Raw genomic sequence first — 23,819 nt, forward strand, 5'->3', positions numbered from 1 at the left:
TCAAATCCCAGGTCCCTTATTTCCTAGGCAGGTGCCTAGGGCAGATAGTGTTGGTTTTCTGCCCTGATCTCCTTTACAGTTTCCATGCAACCTTCCTCCAGCCTCGCTGTGCTATTGCCTCCAAAGGCATGCACTGCAACCCTTCTCTGGAAGGCTGCTACTGGCCTATGAGCCATTTTGTTCACACATGCAGAGATCCAGAAGTGCCTGAGAATTGACACCTCCCATCCCCAGCCCCTTGGTCCTTGTTGGGTGAAAGCCCATCATCGCCCTTGTCTTGGCTGGCCACCTTGCACTTCAGAGCTCCCCTGCAGGGTCAGGCCAGGTTCTGCCTGAGATTGAGTGCTTGCTCAGCTCCTTCCGCACCTGCCCCTTTCTGCTTTCTCCTCTGACCACTTTCTGAATACATCTCTTTCACATGAATCCTTTGTCTCTGGGTCAGCTTCTGGGGAACCTGAGTTAAGAACAGCAACTTGGGCAGGTCACTTCACATTTCTGAGCCTCAGTATTCTCATCTGTAACTTGGGGTTAGTTGCATACTCCCTAGGGCTGTTGGCAGGATTAAGTAAAATAGTGCATGCAAAGTGCCTGGCTTGTGGCCTGTAGTAGGTCCACAGTTCCTTCTAATGACCCCTCTGTTCAGAAAGTCAGCCAGAAGGGCATTGGCCTGGGAAGTGGGAGTCCTGACTTCAGTTCTAATCTTGCTGATTGTCCTTCTATAAGTCTTTGTCTCCTCAGGCCTCCACTTCTTCTTTCTTCCTTCCTTTCTTTCTCTCTATTTTTTCTTTCTTTCTTTCTTTCTTTCTTTCTTTCTTTCTTTCTTTCTTTCTTTCTTTCTTTCTTTCTTTCTTTCTTTCTCTTTCTTTCTGACAGCTTTATTAAGATATAATTTACATACTATAAAATCCACCCACTTAAAGTGCATGATTCAGTGATTTTTAGTATGTTTAGAGGTGTACAACCATCACCACAATCTAAATTTAGAACATTTTTATCACCCTAAAAAGAAGCCCTACTCATTGCAGTCACTCCCCTTTTCCTCCCCACCCCAGCCCATGACAATCACGAATGTATTTTCTGTCTCTGCCTATTCGGAACATTTCATACAAGTGGGTGCATACAATATGTAGTCTCTGTTGGTGTCTGGCTTCTTTCATTTAGCATAATGTTTTCAAGGTTGATCCATGTCACAGCACGAATCAGTACTTCACTACTTTTTATCACTGAATAATACCCGTGGTATGGGTAGACTACTTTTTTTTCATTTATCAATGGATGGGTATTTGGGTTGTTCTCACTTTTTAGCTATTACGAGTAATGCTTCTATGAACAAGTTTTTGTGTAGATGTACCTGTTTATTTCTCTTGGGGGATACACACACACAAGTGGAATTCCTGTGTCATACGATAAATGCATGTTTAAATTTTTGAGAAATTTCCTGCTTTCCAAACAGGCTGTACCTTATAGTCTCATCAGTATGTATGGAGGGTTCCAACTTCTCCACATTCTTGTCAACACTTGTTATTGTCTATTTTATTTTAGCCTTGTTAGTAGGTGTAAAATGGTATCTCATTGTGATTATGATTTGCATTCCTGATGACTAATGATGTTGAGCATCTTTTCATATGCAATTGGCCATATATCTTAGTCACGGAAATGTCTATTCAGAGTCTTTGCTCATCTTTAATTGAGCTATTTGTCTTTTTATTATTGATTTGTAAGAATTCTTTATATTTTCTGGATATTAGTCCCTTATCAGATAGAGGAGGCCTCAGTTCCCTCATCTGTAACTTGCTGTATTCTTTAGATTAGACACAAAGTATGCAAGATGCCTGTCGTTTACTGGGTAGCTGTTAGTTATTAGCAATAATAGAACATTCTTTTAAATTACAGAACTTCAAGTCCAGATAATCCTCCAGATGTTATCCAGTCTGTCCCTCTATCTATTCATTTCATAGATGAAGCAACTCAGCCCAGAGAGGGAAAGTCACTTCCTGCTCTGAGCTTCAGAAATAGTTTGAAGCAGATCTGGAATTAAGCCCAGCCGTGTGATCTTGGACAGGTCCCTTCCTTTCCTTGCACCTCAGTGTTTTCATCTGTGAAATGGAGGTGAGGAAGGGGTTACAGCTAACCTGCACTGGGCATCTCATATGTGGCAAGCATTGTCTTAAATGCTTTCATGAACATAAGCTTGTTCAATCCTCCCAAGTCATAGATGTTCCTACCTGCCCATTTCACAGAGATGGAGACTGGTACTCAGAGAAGTGAAGTCCCTTGCGTGAGGGCTCATGTGTGGGAAGGGACAGCATCAGGATTCAATCCCAGGATTTTCCAACCCACATACCCCTCCTCTTTTTCACTGCCACACTTTGACTCCTGACACACTCCATCTCCTGAGTCACCCCAGGAAAGCACTTTTCCCTCTTTCTTTTCTGATTTTTATTGTAATTATATCAGAAACTTTCTAATAACACAGAGAAAATCTGAGGAAAAGGGAAAATGCAGTCCCACCCTTCATATACAAGGTCTGTCCAGAAGGTATCCAGCCATGTAATATGAAAAATAGAGACATTTATTGAAGAAGATACAAGATACAAGAAACATTGTACACAGGACAATGATACCTCAGTCCACTTCAAAGAAGGCACCTTGGGACCTCACACAGTTCTCCCAGTTGCCATTAGATGCCCCGTCATATTTTCCTGAATCTTGTCAATGGTCTGAAATCTCTTCCCTTTCAAAGGTGATTTTAGTTTTGGGAAAAGCCAGAAGTCGCAGGGCACCAAATCTAGGCTGTAGGGGGGCTGAGTCACCTGAGTGACTTGATGTTTCACTACAAGCTCTGCGTGGGATATGGTATACAAGCAGACACGTTGTCACAAAGAAGCTGCCAGTTGCAACTTGCCCATAGCTGCAACCTTCTTAATTATTCAAATAATTTCCATGGGGGAATGTTCGAGCTTAACACAAACTTTGATGCAGATTCGTTGCTCTACTCGCCCAGTCATTTTGAATACAATGGCCACACAGTACACATGCTCACTCAATGGTGTCCGTGGCTCCCAGTGACTAGTACAGTGACGGTGTCATTGTTCACACATGCTCATTCTAATCTACTTTCCTTGGCTGGAAACCGTTCTCATTATATTATCAATGGCTGGTCTTTTTCCAGACAGACCTTGTATGATGCTTTCATCACCTTTTAGATTACAGGATTTTGAATGCGATCCAGACCCACCCCAGTGACGTGGGGAGGCTGGAAGTTTACCCACCCCCAAGGCCAATCCCAGCCTAAACTTTGCTGGGTTTGGGGGCAAAGATCCCTTAGGCCTCTTCTTTCAGACATCAGGCAAATCTGCTTTCTCATTGGGCAGGGGTTGGGGATGAGATTGGGGGTGTCTCTTAGGCAGGACCCTTCAAATTCTAAAGCATTGGTTCTCAGCCCAGGGTGGTTTGCCCCAGGGAGGTCATTTGTCAATGTCTGGAGGCATTTTTGGTTATCACAACCTAGAGGATGGGGGGAGGGGTGCTACTAGCATCTAGTGGCCCAGAGACGCTACTAAACATTGCACAAGGCACAGGTGAGCCCCCACCCAAACAGAGGCTTCTCCTGCCCACATAATGTTTCCAAGCACAAGGGAGGAAATCAGACTAATTGTGACAGGCTAAATGGGCATGGGGTTTATCCCTTGGGCTTCTGGCTTTATTTTTCCATTGCATTTAGAGTTTTTCTAAAACTAAACAATGTTCATTAAAAAAAAAAAAAAGAGCTGCCAATAGCTGTCCATTGGATGGTGGGTTCCTAATACACATCCTCAAATAAAAACCTGGGGATTATGAAAAAATTCAAATGCCTGGGTACTAGCGCTACAAATTCAGCTTCGGAAGGTCTCAGATGAAGCCAAAGAATAGGTATTTCTAACAGGCTTCCCCAGAAATTCTAAAGTACAGCCTGGAACCTGGACCATAGCACTGGGAAATAAAACTCCTGCTCATCACTGATGATGAAAGCATCCTTTAAGTTCAGTCTCACAAGCTGCCTCTGGAAGCCTTCCCTGATTCACAGTGGCCAGTTGTTCCTTCCCTGATCTCTCACAGCACTTTGTGCACCCATTACACTTGACATCACAGAGTAGTTAGTCATTTATTTGGTCCTTTAGAGGAGTAACATTACCTTACCTCTGTACACCCAGCACCTATTCCAATGCTGAGTATGAAGCTGGTAATTGATGAATGTTTATTAAACAAACAGATGACTAAGCGAACAGTCCAGCCCCTGTCCTGAGCTCCTCGGGATATGTCCCTCAGACTGAAAAGACCTGAGTTCTAAATTTTCCACTTTCTTACCTTTTAAATTATATTTTACCAATTATGGCATTACAATTGTCCTGACTTTTCCCCCTTTTCCCCCTTCCACCCAGTGCCCCCAAAACCCAGGCAATCCTCACACCATTGTTCATGTCCATGGGTCATGTGTATAAATTCTTTGGCTACTCCATTTCCTATACTGTACATCCCCATGGCTATTCTGTAACTACCTATTTGTACTTCTTAATGCCCTTCCCCCTCCCATCTGGCAACCTTAAGGTAACTGACTTTTTTTCTCTTGCTTTTAAGAGTCTCTCTTTATCCTTTAATCTCTCTTTAACCTTTGGGCTTTTAATAATGATCTGTGTTGGAGTGGGCCCCTTTGCATCCATCTTGTTTGGGACTCCCCGCATTTCCTGGACTTGCATGTCTATCCCTTTCAACAAATTAGGAAAGTTTTCTTTCACTGTTTTTTCAGATAGATTTCGAATTTATTGCTTTTCTCTTCTTTTGGCACCCCTATGAGGTGAATGTTGGACCTCTTATAGTTGTCCCAGAGGCTGTTTATACTATCCTCATTTTTTTTTTTTTTGGATTCTTTTTTCTTCTTGTTCTGTGTGGTTGTTTTTTGCTTCCTTATGTTCCAAATCATTTATTTGGTTCTTGGCTTCATCCATTCTACTGTTGTTTCCCTGTAAATTGTTCTTTATTTCAATTAGTGTATCTTTCATTTCTGACTGGGTCTATTTTATGCTGCGGAGGTCCTCACTAAGTTCCTTGAGCATCCTTATAACCAGTGTTTTGAACTTTGCATCCGATAAATTGCTTATCTCCATTTCATTTAGTTCTTTTACTGGAGTTTTGATCTGTTCTTTCATTTGGGCCATGTTTCTTTGTCTCCTCATTTTGGCAGCTTCCCTGTGTTTGTTTCTATAAATTAGGTTGAGCTGCTTTGACTCCATGTCTTGTTAGTGTGGCCTAATGTAGTAGGTGTCCTCTAAGGTTCAGTAGCACAGCCCCCTCTATCACCCAAGCTAGGTGCTCGAGGTGTACCCTTCGTGTAGGCTGAGTACACCCTCCTCTTGTAGTTGAGCCTTGGTTGCTGTAGGCAAATCAATGGGAGGGATTCACCAAGGCCTGTCACCTGCAAGGACTGGCTATGACCACTGACCACCAGCCTATGTCCTCTGTGGAGGATCACCTGTGCAGGGGCAGGATGGTGCTCTGGCGTAGTCTGTAGCTGTCCACTGGGGTTTCCCAGATGGTGCAAGTCAAGGTCAGCCCCAACCTGTGTTTTGCCTGGGGCACCCTGCTTGAGCTATAAAGCAACCTGAGATGGTTGCTACTTGTGCTGGGCTTGGAGATTCCCAGGTGAAGCAAATCTGTTACTCTAATATGGCTGCCACTAGGGCTCACTGAAGCCCACTGTTACTTGTTTGATAGGATTTAGGAGCCGAGATGAGCCATTCTTTTGAAAAAGCAGCTTGGGTGGGCCCATCAATTAGGTGAGATAGAGCCTCTGTGGATCTCCAAGGTGGGTCACACCGTATTAGCCAGGTTGATGGAGTCTCAGATATGACACCAGATATGACATAGATTCTGTGGAGGTAGGGCTTAGCAAAAGGACAATGACCTCTGCTCGCCCTGATGCCAGACACTTCAGTCTCTCCCTGTACACCACTGGTGCCCTTCAAGCTGCCACTCCAGTGCTAGAGCTCAGAGGAGTGAGTCTGAGTAGGTGAGTCCATGTGTGGGTTCCCCAAGAGGAACTGCTTAGGGCTCCAGCAGCCTCCTCCACTGACTCAATTTGCACTGGTTTTTGCACCCAGAAGTTGTGGGGGCTTATCTTCCTGGCACTGGAATCCTGGGCTGGGTGCCTTGGTGTGAGTCTGAGACTCCTTGCTCCTGAAATATCCCTCCCAAATTTTTATCCACGTCCATATGGGGCCAGCCCAATCCGTGTCCATGCCTCTCCTACCAGTCTGGAGGGATGTGGTTGCTTTGATTCTGTAGTTGTCAGACTTCCATTCAACTTGATTTCTGACAGTTCTGAGTGATGGTTGTTCTATATTTTAGTTGTAATTTTGATATGGTTGTGCAAGGAGGTGAGCCATGTCTGCCCACATCACCATCTTGACCAGAAGCCTCTAAATTTTCCATTTTCTATCATCTTGACTTTGGGCTGCACATGTGCTCTGAGTCTTGATTTCTTCATGTAGAAAATAGGGTAATATTAATCCTTCCCTCTTAAGAGAGCTCAGGTGACATAGGCAAACAGTGTGGAGGTGTTTTGTAAACCTGAGGTGCCATACTGGTGTGGGGTATGGTGTTGCCCCATTCTGGAATGTGGGCACTCTGAGAGAGGTGGTTTGCATTGACTGTAGGCTCTCAGCCTAACTTCCCCTGGGCTCACAGCACTTGGTGAGGGCAGATGGAAGTTCCAAATATGAGCATGTAATACCTCCAGGAGACACCATTGCCAGGCCTTTTGGTGTTTTGTGGAAGCTTCAACCTCTAACCACCTTCCCAGTTTTCCTGCTCCACCAGGCTTCCCTGTTCTTCCTGTTCACCTTGCAGAATCCCTAATGGGTTCTTGGTCCCTTCTAAGCAGGACGAGGCCCTATTCTAAGCCCTTTTCAGCACTCTAGCTCTAAGGTCAGGCTTAGCATCCCATGGTTCCACCCTGTCCTCTTCTGAGGAACTTGACCTTGGGAGTTCAATACCCTTGGGATATGAGCTGTCAGAAAGCTGCCCAGCTTGGTCTCTGCTAAATTTTTGTAGCCAAAGTGATGGGCACTATTTGCCTCAGAGCAAGGGAGAGCAGTTCTGTTACGATGGCATTGCCCTCAGTCATTGTTAATTGCTGCTTTTACTACCGCACCTTTGTCCAATATCAGATGATGAAATCCTGGAAACATGACATAGGTATTATAATTATTTCCATTTTGCAGATGGAAAAACTGAGGCTCCAAGAGGTGAGCTAACTTACTCAAGAGCAAACCACTTCACTCTTGAGAAAGCTGGAGTCCTGCTAAGAGCCGGCTGATGCTACTCATTGCCTCTGAGTGAACGAAGGGGAAGGAAAGATTAATGCCCAGTTTGTCACCCTGCCTGTCTCTGGTCCTCTCTGATTCCCTTTCAGAGTCAGGAGACCATCTCCAGCCAGGTATGAGAGATAAAGTAACACAGGCTGGTTCTCACCTTTCCTGAGCCACAGTGTGCATTAGCATCCCATGCATGAAAGTACCTGGCTCCAGAATGGATAGGCAGACAGATAGCACAGAATGGAAGAGGGGCCAAAAGTAGACACAAATACACATGGGAATTTGGCATGTATTAAAGGCGGCATTGCAGATCACTGGAGAAAAGAGAGATTGTTCAATATATGGGGTGGAGTAATTGGAGAGCCACCTGGAAAGTATTAAGTTGGACTGCAAATCACTCCTTTCACCAGAATGAATTCCAGGTAGATCAAAAATTTAAAGAAAAAAGATAAAATTCAATCTACTTGAAGATAAAAATCTACTTAAAGAAGATGAGAGATTTAAAAAAAAATAATCTTAGAGTAGAGAAGGCCTTTCTAAATATAATATATAATCAAAAGTACACCAACATTTTTAATAAATTCTAATACCTAAAAATTTTAAATTGCTTCATCACAACACTATAAATAAAATCAAAAGGCAAATCAGTCACCTGGAAAAAATAATCACAAATATATATTCCAGACATGAGCTAGTTTTTTTCACATTGAAGAGTCCCTACCAATCAATAAGGAAAAGATCAACCTCATATGGAGAAAAAAAGCCAAAACAATGAGCAGGAAAGGAAATACAAATGGCATTTAAACACGTTAAATGATGCTCAACCTCCCTTACTGAAAGAAGTGCAAATTAAACTACAGAGGGATATCATTGTAACCTATCAGGTTAGAAGGTTTAAAAGTTAGACCAGACATCCTGTTGTCAAGGCTGTGCAGAAACAAACACCCTTGTGAACTGTCAATGCTGTATAAAAGTTCAGCCTCCATGGAGAGCCCTATGAATCTTACAAAATTTTAAATGCACAAACCTTTGACCCAGCAATTCCACTTCTAGAAGTCCATCCTACAGACAGAGTTGCACATGTGCAAAGCAATGATTATAAGAGGAGGGTCTGATGTGGCAAAAGTTTGGAAACAACCATAAGTACCCACCTATTGGATAATGGTTAAATAAATGATCGGAAATCCACATACGACTTACTATACACTGTGAAAAAGAATGAAGCCAACTCATATGAACTGATATAGAATGTTTTTCAAGGACCATTTGTTTAAAAGAAAGAGAGGAAGGGAAGAAGAAGGAAGAGAGGGAAAGAGAAAGAAAAAGAGAAAGGAGGTAATAAAGAAAGGAGGAAAGAAGACAGGGAGGAAGGGAGAGGGAGAAACAAGAAGGGAGGGAAGGAGAAGCAAAGAGCTTATATGGACAGTATGCTGGTATGTGCATAGGCTGGCCCTGGAAAGATACACAGGATACTAGTAACAGATGCTTCTGGGAATAAGATCTGAGTGGATGGGGAATAGAACCTGTTTTTTACTCTGTTTTCTTTGGTACTGTTTTTTCTAATCCTGTGCATAAAAGTATTTATGATATATTCAAATTAATAAAAGAACAAAACAACACAAAAATTTCTGGCACACAGGAGGTGCTTTTTTAAAAAATTGTTTTATTGTTGTCCAACTACAGTTGTCTGCAGTTACCCCCCCACTCCCTCCCCATCCCAGCTATCCCCACCTCCTTCCCCTGATTCCACCCCTCCTCTTGGTTTTGTCTATGTGTCCTTCATAGTTGTTCCTGAAAACCCTTCCCTCCTTTCTCCCCATTATCACCTCCCCCCTCCCCTCTGGTTACTGTCAGATTGTTCTTAATTTCAATGTCTCTGGTTATATTTTGCGTGCTAGTTTGTTTTATTGACTAGGTTCCACTTACAGGTGAGATCATATGGTATTTGTAATGTATCAGTTCCCTTCCCCCTCACTGAACCACTGTTTCCCTTCTGCTGAACTGGAATGCTAAGTTCCAGCACTGCCATCCTCTCTGGGCTCTTTTGAGAATCAAATGCAGCAGTCAAAAAAGAACATGCTTTGAAAGTTGTCTGATGCTCTACTAAAGTAATAAAAATACTAATGTCATTGTTATTTAAGGGTTTTATGGGCACACCACAGGCCTGGCTTGCTTGTCCAAGTGACTGAAATTCTCTATCTCTGGGCCTCAGTTTTGTCATCTCTATAATGGGCCCATTCCCATCTAATGTTGGGTGATTTCTGACCCTGCAGGTTTGGAAAGCTTCCTGCTTGTTCTAACAGGAGCTGCCCCATCTCCTCCCCTCCCGAGTCCACTGGAGGCCCCTCAGGATTATTCAGTGTTGCTTCCACTGGCCCTCCTTTTCTCTGTTCATTAAGGTGCCAACAGAATTATTTAAGTAAATTAAAAGTTTTTAATCTCCTGTGACACAAACACAGATGTTTTTAAAAGGATACAGGACAATCCTAAGGAACTGGGATTGCCTATTTGGAAAGTCAACTGTGTCTTTAAAATATTTTTCTTCTAAGTACAAGGAATTACAAAACATTTGAAAAATAGAAGAAAAAAGATACCTTCAGAAATCCCAACCCTTAAATGTAACTCCTACTATGGTTACTATGGTTGGAATTTTTCTGTAGTTGTAAATATGTAGACATGGTATACATTTACTTGTACATCTATTCTTTTTTATTTAAGCAGTTTTCCATGTTGCTAAAGTCTCTGTATCCTCAAATTGTAATAACTATTCCATCAATTGCTTGTGCCTAATTAGCTTCATATTTCCCCTTGTTGGACATTAGATTTCATTTCATTTTTTCTATTACAGAAATGTGATGCAGAGATTTCCTGTATATAATATAGAAAATGGTTTGTTAGAAGAGGGTTAGTTAAGACAAAACAAAAAAAATACAACTGACCAGAAGATATTTGAGGGGGAAATATTCGATTCATTAATAAATAAATTAAAATCACAATAACCATGAAATATCATTTGTTCAACTTATCAAATTAACAATGTTTCAGGTGACGAAGCTTTTTGATTCTGGTTCCCTGAGTGACTACATGGAGCAGAATCCCCTGCTGACATGCATTGGCCATTTAGCATGAGTGAGACATTAACCTTTGCTTTGTTATGCCTCTGAGATTTGGGGGTTAATTTGTCTCTACAGCATAATGTAGCCTATGCTGACTAATACAGTCCCTAACCTCAGAAAAAAACAGCTGCCATTTATTGAGTGCATTCTGTGCCCACACACTTTATTTGCTTTATCCCATTTAATCCTAAGAGACAACCCTATGAGAGAGCTATTAGTATGTCCATTTTCCAGATAAGAAGCAGAAGTTCAGAGAGTTTTGCTTCATCTCACACAACTGATAAGTTGAAGAATCAGGATTCATCCTTAGGTCTATCTGACTTCATGTATTCTGCAAGGTGAAGATTGAAGGCTAGAGAGACCAAACGAAGGGGAGGTCCTCAGTTTAGGATAAGAAGGAACATCCAGGCCCAAGATCCCAAGTTAGAATGCTGGTATTATAGAGACAAAAATGCCACTTTAAATTTGATTTTTGCCTGTGTAGACTCATCACTGCTTTTGCTCCCACCAGCAAGAAGACTCCCTAATGCAAGCTGTTTGCTATTTCACAAATATTTCAGCCCAGAAACAAGGTCAAAGTCATAAAACATTAGAATGAAAAGAGACTTCCTCTGAGATGCCCTCATTTTAGGGTTGAAGAGGGTGAAGCCCAGAGGCAGGAAGTCCTCAATTTCAGATCACATAGTATGTTCCTGGCAGCCCTCTCAGTGGTGCCTCTAATATTTTGCCCAGGTATTTGCAGAAATCTGCAGAGAAAATGTGTGTCTGGTTTGCCTTTCTTCTATAAGATCCTAAATGCTCCCTGAAGGCAGGAGTAGCATCCACTCATCCTGTCCTTTCATGTAAATGTTTGCCAAACACTAAGCGTTTCACATCCGTTATCTCCTCTGACTTTCACAGAAACCCTCTGGGTGAGCAGAACAGGTCTTGTCCCCATTATATGGATGACAGAAAGTTCTCAGTGAGGTAGAGTAGTTTGTCCAAGGTCACACAGCTCATGTGTAGCTGCAACCCAGATTTCCGTGCTCTCAGATGAATGTGTCACCCTTATTTATCCAGGATACACCCTCAAGCTTACATCATAGCCCAGCCCAGTGATTCTGGCTGTATATTCACAATGTCACTATTTCATTGTTCTGTGATTCAGTTTCTTCATCTGTAAGATTGGGAGGATAATAGTACCTGGCTGAAGAAGAATTAAATGAACTAATATATAGAAAGCTCTTAGAACAGTTCTTGGGACACAGTTAGTGCTTAGTTGATATCAGCCAGTCCTCTAATAAGATACCTGGCCTCACTGGACATAATAGTTTGGCAGTTCTCAAGGGATCCCACTGGTTCATGATGGTAACGATTTGTTGTTTTGCTGAGACAGGAGTTAACTGCAGAATGATATTATGATGATAATTTTAAAACACACATGCACACTTCTTTGTGAAAAATGGCCACTGAGAGAGTGAAAACAGGTAAAATTCAGGTACTTGGAGGTGAGATGGATGGGAGCACATACTTCTAGAATGACTGTGTGATAGGGAGAAATCCAGGAGCCTTCTGGTGTGGTATGGGGAACCTTTGGGACACCATTATGGATGTTAGTAGAAGTGTGTCCTCCAGATGGCATTTAGCCAGGGGCCCAGGAACACCTAGTCCTGCCATGCAGGTTCCAAGAGGGAATGTAAGTGCCCAGAGGACCCTGAGCACTTACATTCCTGGACCCTAAGTGAGCATGACCAAACCAGAACTGAAGGTCCCCTTCCCTGGTCCACACCTGGGCCTCAACTTTTACTACTCCAACAATGAGAAGAGCACTGGCCGCCACATGCTGCCCCAAGGCCATGCCGTCCAGGCTGCTCACCTTAGGCTTCCTGCGGCCAGGGCAGTGGGCTAGCCATGTGGAAGGAAGAGCTGGTCTTGAAGTTTATTGGTTTGGTTCTGGGTTTCCAAGCACAGGTGCAAATAGATATGTGGCATACATGTATGCATTGGGGTAACATGGACCATACTTCAATCTTGGGTCTTTATGAGGCATTTATATGAAGGATACTTGTTTTTTCTAGAGGTGAGAGAGAGTGGTTTATTGTTAAGGCTGTTACAGTGCTTAGAGAATCTGAGACTGAAGGCAAACAGACCTATGTTCAAGCCCCAACTTTGTCACTTTCTAGTTGTGTGCATTTGGACAAGTGTCTTCATTTCTCCTGGCCTGTTTTTTTTTTTTTTTCCAACTCTTGGGAACGATAATCCCTACCCTGATTATTGTAAGGATTAGAGATGACATAGGCTCCTGCTAAGTGGTGGTTGTCACATCGGGGCTCCTACTCAATGCCAGACTCTAAGCTGTAGGCCCCCCTACCTTTCATCTCAATGGTACTCAAATTTCACAACTTTTGCCTAGCTTGTAAACCAACTGTCTTTACTTAATAATTTTCTAAGTCAACTTACTTTTTAATTTAAGCCTCAACCTGAGCAATACTAGCCATGAAATTATGGGTTTAATGTGCTTTTTTCCTGATAGGCCTTAAAATAAATGCATAACCATTAAAACAACAAATTTTCTTGTTGAGACAAAAAAAGAAGAATCACTCTGCCTACCAATACTTCTGTGCACACCATACTTTTGGATGCCCTGCCCCTAAAACTGTCAAGATATCCTGCCAGAGGAGAACCATCCCCCTTTAAAAGACAAAGGTACAGGTTTCCCAAGCAGTAACATGCATGCAGTCAGCACCTTTGAGAGGTCAGTTTGACATTCCTTCAAGACATTTCCTTTTTAAGAGAAATCTTTCAGACCCTGAATCCTGTTCGTGCCTGTAACCAAAAACAGCAAAACACTGTAGCTTTCTGCAAGGTTGTTTTGCTTTTGAAAAGATTCATATTCTTCTCAGTCCCTTGTAAATCAAACCCAAATCTCCAACGTGAGAAGAAACATAAACACCTTTGAATGGGGCTGCCTGGACAGTGCTGATCTTCAAAACCATTTTGTCTTTCCAGCTGTGATGATATTTAGACATTTCTGTCATGGGGTCCCTTGACAACACCCCCGTACTAATCCCCACCCCCACTCTGAAATTTTCCCACTCCTGGGTTGGCTAGAAATTTCCTCCACCTCAGTGTAGTGGGTGGAAATGACCTAGTGTGGCCCTGCTGGAGCTCAGGAATCTATGTGCATTTGTTTGAAACAAGCAACTTTCTGATGTTGATGTCATTGGGTTAAATTATGGGGGACCCTAATCTTGGGGCACTGCTGTTTGTCTTTGCAGTGCTCTGGCACTTTTGAAAGCCCGAGTTTGGCTGTGCTGCTGGATTCTCTAGGACTCTCTGGTTTGTCAGGGACAGAAACCACCTCCACCAAGGAACGTCTATAAGGAGACAGAGCCATCCCAAGGAAATCAAGGTAGGACAGCAAAAGAGCCTCAAGTAGTTCTGGAACCAGAGGCTGAAATGCAGCAGAGCACCCCCACTTCCACCCCACCCCCACAGCTGTTTCGCTCCTCCACCTCCACCCCTGCAAGTCCTCTGTCACCCAGTTACTTCCTGTGTGTCTGATTCATTCTCTGTTCTTAGCAGACTGTCTGTCCCTGCTTCCAGCATCCTTGGACCAGAAAGTGGCCATCCACAGCTTCAGAGTTTTATGCCACCTAGAGAGAGACTGAAATGCCGTCTCTATTACTCTGGTCCCACACTCCCATTGAAGAGACTATATATGCTCTGGCCCCTCCAGTCTCTTCTCTGCCCTACAGCCAGAGAGGTCTTATGGTATTCTTTCTCCACCTTAAAACTCTTCAGCAGCCCCTCGCACTCTTAAGACTGGGCAAAACTCTTCACAAGGTCCTGCATGGGTTGGGTGGTCCTGGAGCATCTTCCCACCCCACCCCCCGCCAACCTCCTTGACTAGGTCACGGCTCCCTATTGGACCCTCAAAACATTTGTTGCAGGTGCAAGTTTATGGTGGTCTGTATTATGATTTTTTTATTTTTACTCGCTGCTAACCTAAAAGCAAGAGGCCTTTCGAAGTGAGAGACAGCAAGCATTTATTTGAGGCCAATAAGAATAGCTATTCAGGAAGCATGGATTCAGACAGAAGCCCAAACAGTGTTCTTTTTCTTTTATTTTTAATTTTTAATTTTTTAAAATTTTTATTGTTATTCAATTACAGTTGTATGCCTTTTCTCCCCATCCCTCCACCCCACCCCAGCTGAACCCACCTCCCTCCCCCACCTCCACCCTCCCCCTTGGTTTTGTCCATGTGTCCTTTATAGTAGTTCCTGTAATCCCCTCTTCCCAGTGTCCCCCCCCCCCCCCCCGCCTGGCTATTGTTCTTAACTTCAGTGCGAGTGGATCCAAAAACTATGGTATATTTACACAATGGAATTCTATGCAGCAGAGAGAAAGAAGGAGCTTATACCCTTTGCAACAGCATGGATGAAACTGGAGAGCATTATGCTAAGTGAAATAAGCCAGGTGGTGAGGGACAAATACCATATGATCTCACCTTTAACTGGAACATAACCATATAGTGTTCTAATTAGGGAACAAAGGCAAGGGGTATTTATGAGACGGGAGGGGAACAGTTACCTCAATAGACAGAAGACATTTCTACTGGTAGAGATAAAATTACATAGGGATATTAATTCTAAACAAAGTTTTAAATTTTTAGTCTGGTTTTCATCAGTCCCATAGTCTTAATATCTGCTTTCTTGCTGTCTTTGCAGACTATTTTGGGGCACATTCATGGAAATCAAGTTGCTTTAGTCCCAGTCCAAATGTTATTTTGCCCTGTTTTTAATATTCCCAGGGTTTGAGGCAGGTGCTCCTCTGGTATGGCAGCTCCGGCTCCATTTTAAAGTGGCTTCATTTATTTTATCTATTTGACATTGTCTACACCCATTCAATGACTCACTCCATCAGGATGGGGACATGTCTGTTTAATCTGCTAGTGCATAGTAGGTACTCCTCAGTAACAGCAACATTAATACTTGAGCCTTAAGTTATCTCTCAGAGCCTTTCTGAGCACCTGTGCTTTATATACATGTCATACATTTGAGATGCTGCCCTTCTGGAAACTGCGTATGATGCTGTCATAGGGAATGATATTACAAATCATAAGTAGCCATTCAGCTTCAAACTGTGGTCCATGGGTCTGCACCATCGGCATCCCCTGGGGGCTTGTTAAAAATGCAAAATCTCAGATCTGACCCCAGCCTTACCCATTTGGAGTCTGTCTATTAACAAATGACTCGTGTGCATGTTAAAGGTGGAGAAGCACTGGGTTAGCACACCCGTTTATGTGCTATAACATCTCTTGATGTCTCTTCATTTATAACTGTTTCTTTAATGTTGGACTTCTATTCTAGACTGTGAGCCTCCCAAAGGCTGGGACCTGGCTACTTTGCAAACTCATTAACCTTGGTGCCTGATATATGGCCTGGCATTGCCAGGCAAAGATTTTCTTTTTCCTGTAAAATTATTCCCCAGGAAAGGGGAATACAAAATCTTTCATATTATAGGAAGCTCTATAAAGTACTTTGTTTTGAGCAAAGAGTGTTGTCTGTAAAAGGCACATTAGTCTGAAAATAACTTCAATGCTAGTTTGGGTGTTTATAATGGTCACTCAATGGATTTAATTTAAGCAGGTAAAGAAATGCAACCCAACTTAGTCATCACTTCTGGAAAGTATGACTTCACATTTGTAATTGCTGGATATCACTGTACATGTGCCTTTTGAAGATCATCTTTAAAAGTATTGCAGTATGTGGTTATGTTGGGTGGTCATGACATATATCCACAGAATTGATCAAGAGAAACAAAACAGATCATCGAAGACTTCCCTCCCATCTTCACACTCTTTCTAACACTACAGTGTTAGCTCTCAGGAAATGAAGAGGGAAGACCACATTTGGCAGGTCGTGACAGGAACATCCCTACTCTGCCTTTCACTAGCTGGTGATTACAGGAGAGTTTTTCAGCTCAATTTCTTCACCTGGGAAATGAGGGTGCTGCTCTTGACTCTGCTTTTGTTTTGGATTCATTTATTCCACTGTCTAGCTGAAGGCTTGGTTATCCAGCTCTCCACTGGGCCCTCATCTACCCCCCTTCACTTCCTATAGCCTCTGCCATCTGTAGCACAGGGGGATGTGGAGACCCTGGGCCCTGCCTTCTGCAAGGCTGTGAGGTCCTAAGAGCTGCAGTTGGTTCTCTATGTCCTCACACTTTTTGTTCTTACACACCCCTCCACCTCACATGCCCACCATGCTTGCTCGTTGTCCCTCCCCATAAGGTCCCAGCCAGACAATCTTCCCTTCCCCACCCTCACTTTCCAAACACTCATGCTCCAAACATTCTCTCCCTCTGATCTAAGTCCCATTTTGTTAGGGCTGTGCTGCCAGGATTTTATTTAATGAAGGAACCAGATGCTTAGAGCATACAAATGACTGAGAGACACATCACATTACTATAATAATTGCTGCGGTGTATCAGACATTTGTTTTGGCCTGGCTCCTGGGTTGCACATTAGGGGGTGGTGCCGTTTTTTGGGATGGAGAAGAGGAGGGTAGGGACTTCCTATTAAAATGGGTGACTGACCTGATGAGGATCCCTGGGCCCACCCCTAACAGTTGTGGGGCCCAAGGCAAGAAAGAGTACAGATGATCTGGGGGGCTACAGCATAGGTGTTGAGGGAAAGGTGGGAGTTGAGGTTGTTTGAAGCCAAATTGTAAGAGGTCTTTAATGTCAATGATGGAATCATTCATAGGACATTGGGAGCCAGTGAAGAGTTTAATAGAATGGCATCATGATCTGATTGGAATCTTAGGAAAATCTTTCTAATAACAACATAGAAGAAGGATTAAAGAGGGCAAGACCAGAGGCAGGCAGACCAATTAGGAAAGAATCTTCATATTCCTGCCAAGAGACATTGGCCACCTGAATGAAGACAGTGATGTGAGAATGGAAGGAGAGGGTTGATGTGCAAGAAATTTCCAAGGCAGAAACTGGTGGTGAGGAAAGAGAATTACTGAGGATGCCTTTTGTGCTTTACAGGTATAGGGCTCACAGGTGGGGAACCCAGTCACGGACATAGGTACCCCAGAAGGAGGCTTGGGAATGCCAAGTTTGAGGTGTACCACCAAGAGGTGTTATCCAGGAGGTGTTTAGATATGTGGGCATGGGCTTGGCAGATCTGGGCAGATTTTGGAGTCACCAGATCAAAAGTTGAGGCAGGAACAGAGGGCCAAAGTTGCTGTCCACACCAGAGATGATGGTGGCCTGGCCAGAAGTGGTGGCAGAATGACTCCAAAAAGTGGAATTGAGAAGCACTTAGAAGGTAGAATGGACAACATTTAAAGATGGTTGGAATGTGGGAGGTGAGATAGAAGTAAAAATCAAAGTTGACTCCTAGTTTTCTAGCTTCCACAACATCTAAGAGGAGGACAATGCAATCCCTGGGACAAGAAGTCATCTAGGGGGAAAGATGACGACTTTATCTGTGTTCTCCCCAAAGCAGACTGAGCCAAAGTCTGAAGAGTTTATTAAGGAGGTGATCCCAAGTGGGAATGGGAAGGGAGCCAGGGAAAAGAATAAAACTAATGAAAGGTGAGTTAATGCACAGATTACTCCCACTGGCAAGGCACCCCGGCTCTCCCGGGAACTCACTGAGACACTGTGGGCCTTGTCTGAGAATGGTCTTATAAGGCTGGTTGAGCCTTGCTACTGGGGGGTTAACCCTCCAGCACTTCCAGCCTGCCCTGCATGGCAGGCAAAGAGAGAACATTCTTGTGTGGAGAGACCCCATCAGAGCACCCAACTGTCTCGAAGTAGACCAAGCCATTATGGGACAGACACCAAAGGTGTGTACCATAGGTGATGAGACAGCTCTCTGATAAGCTGAATCCCAGTCATCTGAAACTTCCATCTGGAGGTGTCCCCAAATAGAAGGCAACAACACTGTAGTAGCCTGAAGGAGTCCTGGACTCTGTGCCCTGGAAGAGTGGGTCCCTTCATGTTTGTGTAGGGCCCTCAAGTGTCCATGGTCTGGTTGGACCTGGCAGGTGGAGCCATCCCTAGACCCTGGGGGTGGCTGCAGAACCAATATTTTAGGGCTCAGTTCTATAGTCATAGACCATTTCTACACCTCTGCCCTCCCTTCTTTTATATCGAGAGCATCACTTGTCAAGTGTTCCAGGAAATGGGACTCATTAAGCAAAGGAGAAGCTGGGGACCTGGGAGAAAATAGGCCCATCTAAGAACAAACCACAGACTGAAAAACAAGAGAGAGTGAGTGGCGAGTGGCAAGTGGCCGTGGGGAGCACCACTTCCATCACATTAGCAATGCTAAGTGAGTTCCCAGCAGTCTGAGGACTGTGCAGAGAGGAGCTTGAGTGGATTGAGCGATGGTGGGTGTGTCCCTGGGCTCTGCTGCAGGCACCGAATGGGTTTGTGTTTCTATTTCTTTGCGTTTACAAGGGGATAATGTGCCTAGCCCAGCACTCTCCAACAGAAATGTATGCGAGCCACAAATGTCATTGTAAATATCCTAGTAGCCACATTTTAAAAAGTAAAAAGAAGCAAGTGTAGTTAATTTCAATAACACATTTTATCTTACTAGATATTTCCAAGGTATTATCATTTCAACAGGTAGTCAAAATAAAAAATTATGAATAAAATATTTTTTCTTGTGGGGGAGGGAACTGAGTCTTCAAATTCCAGTGTGTGTTATACTGGATAATATCTCAGTTCTGACCCACCACACTCAAGAGCTCACTAGTCACATGTAGTCGGTGGCCACATATTGGGTGGTGCAAGCCCAGCCTGTCTACTGGTAGCGAACTATTCAGAGAAGCCTGTTCAGCCCCCATCCATCTCTCCTGGTGCATCTCTGTATTATAGGGTCCAATCCTCATAAGATAACTGCAATAACTGAACATTTACATTGTGGTAAGAACTTTATAAACAGGATCTTATTTGAGCCTCACGCCCACCCTATGAGATATGTATTACTATCCCTATTTTATAGGTGAAACAGTACAGGCACTAGAAGGTTAAGCAACTGGCCTATAGTCATGCTCCCTATTTGTGATGACTCCAGGATTCAAACGCACATCTCTCACTCAGACGTCTTGCGTGTACCCATGAAGCATATTGCCAATCCTAAGAGACACTTGCTCTCATTCAGTTCAGGTCCTTTGCAGACGCTGTTCCCTCTGCTTGCATTTTTTCCTTGCTTGGGTAACTCCCACTCCTCCAGGTAATGGCTTAGACTATACCTCTGGGAAGACTCCCTGAACATATCCTCCCTATCTTGGGCAGGGTGAGCAGAGCGAGCCATCTCCCCAGCATCCCTGCTCCCCTGCCGGAGCACGCATCACACCGTGTTGTAATTGCCTGTTTAACTCTCCTCCTACGCAGAGAACTGTGTCTGTATGTCCCAAAACGTAGCATAGAACCTGGCACATGACAGGGGCCCAGGCTTATTTGTCACATGCTGTTATGGACCTAAGACAGTGTGTGGCCGAAGAGATGCACAGTTGACCACCACTGTTAGTCCCATTTCAGATGTTCCCCAGGTAAAGAACCTGAGAAATAGCCATGTTGTTTGATATGTGTAATAGTCACAATTGGCAGCCATTCCCTGGCTAACAGAATCTGCATTTTATTTGGGTAAGCACCCCTCAGGGAAGGTGACCTGTTCTTAGCTCAGCCAATCCCAGGAAATTTAACCCTGTTGCTGATGATTCATTCAGTAGTGAGCATGAGACATGAGGGAGGTTGGTGGGGCTGGGATCCAGGTGTTTCTAGTAAAGGTCTCCTGGATCTTAAGAAGGAAATGCATGTTGTGTTCAGGTGTGACCTCTGGGCCTGTGGCAGCCATCTTTTAAACAGGAGGTAATCTGGTTTGAGGACATTCATGATGGACATGGAGGATAGCAGAACCAAAAGGTGGAAAGTACTGGAGTCCTTGATGACATCCTTGAGGTGCCCCAACTTGAGACTTATTGTTAAAAGGAGAATACATTTTTTATTACTTAAAACAAGTGAATTGGGGCCCTGGCTGGTGGTGTTCAGTGGATTAAGCACCAGCCTGCGAACCAAAGGGTTGCCAGTTAGATTCCCAGTCAGGGCACATGCCTGAGTTGTGAGCCAGGTCATCCCCAGTAGGGGGCGTGTGAGAGGCAACCACACATTGATAGTTCTCTCCCTCTCTTTCTCCCCCCCTTTTCCCTCTGTCTAAAATAAGTAAATAAAATCTTTAAAAACAAACAAACAAACAAGTGAATTGGGTTTTCTGTGACTTTTAGCCTAAATCATCCCAACAGTTACACTGTGCCTTGGGGAGATAGTATAGTCTGAGACCAAGTGGAGAATAGAGTAGGGACATGGGCTCCAGCTCCAGCATCGATGGGCCTGGGATGTCCTTTGTGCAAAGCGGTGTCCTTTGGGTACCACTTTTCCACAAAGCCTTCCTAGAGGCCCCACCAGGAAGTCATCCCTCCCTCCTCTGGATTCCTCTATGTGTGCATTTTGATGGCTATGCATGCATCTTCTCTCCCTGCTGCTTCTGAGATCTCCAAGAGTAGGGCCTGGGTGTGGGTCATTTCTATACCCACATGGCTGTACCTTGCACACAGTAGGTGTAAGTGCTTGAAAAACGATTGGAGAATGAGTCAAAGGATGAGTAATTTAATATTAAAAATATATATTAATATCACTACTTCTTATTCATAGTAGAGAAGGTATTGTATTTCCCCTAAGTATTCCACCTGGCTGACAGGTGAGTAAATCATTTCCCTGGGACTCAGCTTCTTCATTTGTGAAATAGAAAGATTGGACTAGATCTCCAGCTCAGAAAAACTCCACGACTTAGTAACACTTTATTCCAAGGGCTGCTATGTGCAGAATTGTGCAAATACTACAGGAAAGAATTACACACATTTTCTTCCATCGAGATGCTGAGGGCTTAGGGTGGAGGTTCTTTACCTTTAAGGAAGAAAAAGACCTCTTTGATGGCCCCTCCCAAGAAAGATGCTCCTGCCCTCAAAAGCTGTGGCCAGTTTTAGGGAGCCCATCAGTGGATTCAGCTGGACAAAGGCATCCAGAGGACCCCTTCCTGCCTTCCAGCCCTGTCTGAACTGGAGCTAAGGGAAACAGAAGAAGATACCATCTTTCTCAGAAAAGCCTTCCATGCAGAAGGGAAGGCAGGTGTGCACATAAACCAGTCACCTCCAGGTTGAGAGGTGCTGACAGAGGCAAGCCCTGGCAACAGCTGGAAAGGGATTTGTGTTGCCTGGGAATGCAAGGGAAGGCCCTACTGCCTGCATATGAGTTCACCAGGTGCTGAGAGGAAGGTCATGTAGGCAAAGAGAGCACCCCGAGGTGTGGCAAGGCACTACTCATTATAGAATGGGGAGTAAGTGTGCAGTTAGAACAAAGAAGGAGCCGAGACTGGGGCGGTGAGTTGGGAGAAGGAAGGGGCAGAGAAGGGCTTGTGGAGGGGAGCCGAGAGGAGGTGGCCAAGTACAAGATACTGTGGGGTCTGCCATAAAAGTGGGGATCAGGGCTGGAGATCTCTACAGAAGTGCATATGGACCTAACAGCACACGTGGGCTTCCCTGTCTGAAAAAACAGCACAACCTCAGACTCTGTGAGGAAAGGGCCACTTGTAAATTTAAGGTGTCACCAAGGCTGTCACTGGCCCCCTGAGGGGGAACTGCCAGGCAGAAAGCTCCTGCTCCCCTATCCTGGCTTTGTCAAGTGCCTGCAGAGCTGCCCACAGAAAGCATGTCTAGCTTGGAAAAAAATACCCGCAAAAAGTAGAGACCTTTCCCCTTTGTGTGGTCCCACAGTGGCTTTTAACTCAGGCCCTTGTACCCGGCCCTCGGAGGCTGTTGCATATATTTCAGGAAGTTAAGGGAAATGGTTTGCCTGCTGCCCAGACCGGCGGAGGCCCTGGCTTTTGCTGGAATCGCCTTAGCAGTGTCTCCATGTGGCTCCCCTCACACTGGGCAGGCGCTGGCTGATAGAACAGGATGTCTTTGAGTAATTCAAGGCTGGGAAAGTGGATTCTTCTCTGATAAATGTAGTTTTGTGGTGGATGAAATTATTTCATGGCAGGAAAAATTAAAAGGAGCCTTTGGGAACCAATTAACTAGATAATTTCTCAAGTTCCTTCCAGCTTTTAGCATCCTGACCCTTTGTGGTGTCAGCCTTTGGGCTCCTCTCCCCACCCCAGCCCCCATCCCCTATGCCCTAGCCAAGCTGCTCTTTGGGCTAGCTATTTTCCTGATTTTGACTCCTCCTAAATCAAAAGGAGTCAGGGAATGAAGGGGTGGTCCATCGAGGACCTGCTGTGTACCAGAAATTGTTTAATCATTTCACAAAACCATAGGGTGGGATTATGATTCCCATTGAACAGATGCATTCGCTGAGGCTCAGCCAGATGTGCAGATCCATCCATTGAACAAACATGAATTGAAGAGCTACTTTGTGATAAACCCTGAGCCTGGAGCTGGAGATACAACAGAGGGCAAAATGGAAATGTTACCTACACTCATGGAACTGACTACCTAGTAGGAAAGAGAAGAGATGTAATTAAATAATCCCACAGATAAATGATGTTAGGAGACTTTGGTCTGAGCTAAGGAAAGCTTCCTGGAGGAGGTGATATTTGAGCTGAGGTTGGAAGCATGAGTAGGTATTAACCAGGGACCAGGTGTGCCAAACAGAAGAGACAGCACATACAGAGCCCTTGAGACAGGAAGGAACTTAGAACTTTCCAGGCACTAAGAGGTGTGCGTCACTGGAGCATGGAATGTGAGGTGATAGGAGATGACACTCACTGAATCACGGAAAGGGTCCGTGGGATCAGCTCCACACCACCTCCTGGACCTCGAGCTCATAGATATGGAGAACAAACTACATACCTGGCTCTGTGCCAGACACTGTCATGCCCATGATCTCATTTGCTCCCTGCGGTCACCCAATGGTAAATGTTTTCACCATCCCATTTTACACATGAAAAAACTGAGGCTCAGAGAGGGCAGTAACTGCAGGTCACACCACTGGTCAGAGGCAGAGTGAAGCTTCCCACCCACTCCTGACCCCAAAGCCCAGGCCCCCTTCATCTCCTCATCTCAGGAGCCTGTATCCCTGATGCCCCAGCCACCATCGTGCTGCCTGGTGCCTTGACCCTCCTTTGCAGGCACAGGATTCCCTGTAGGGAGAGCCCTGCCAAGCTCTCCACAGTCCCACATTTTTGGCTTCTGGCCCGTCTCTGTGGCATTCTTTCTTGGAAGCTGAAAGAGAAACTTGGGGTCTGATAATTGTATTCCATTAAGCCTAATTAAGATGCAACTTTGTACAG

At 44.3% G+C, this 23,819-nt stretch overlaps 1 protein-coding gene across 2 annotated transcripts in view; it reads left to right on the top strand.

Annotated features, from left to right (window-relative positions):
• The window catches only part of HRH1 (histamine receptor H1), a 91,737-nt gene that overhangs the window by 23,101 nt on the left and 44,817 nt on the right, over nt 1-23,819 (top strand). The window contains exon 2 of one of the 2 annotated variants that reach the window (XM_045192415.2): nt 13,726-13,859. The exons of the other annotated variant lie outside the window; for it this stretch is intronic. The gene's annotated coding sequence lies outside the window, so the exon portion shown is untranslated. The remainder of the gene's footprint in view (nt 1-13,725; nt 13,860-23,819) is intronic. 2 annotated transcript variants of the gene reach the window in all.

The sequence above is a fragment of the Desmodus rotundus genome, chromosome 8, assembly GCF_022682495.2.
Source record: "Desmodus rotundus isolate HL8 chromosome 8, HLdesRot8A.1, whole genome shotgun sequence".
NCBI classification, from domain to species: Eukaryota; Metazoa; Chordata; class Mammalia; order Chiroptera; family Phyllostomidae; genus Desmodus; species Desmodus rotundus.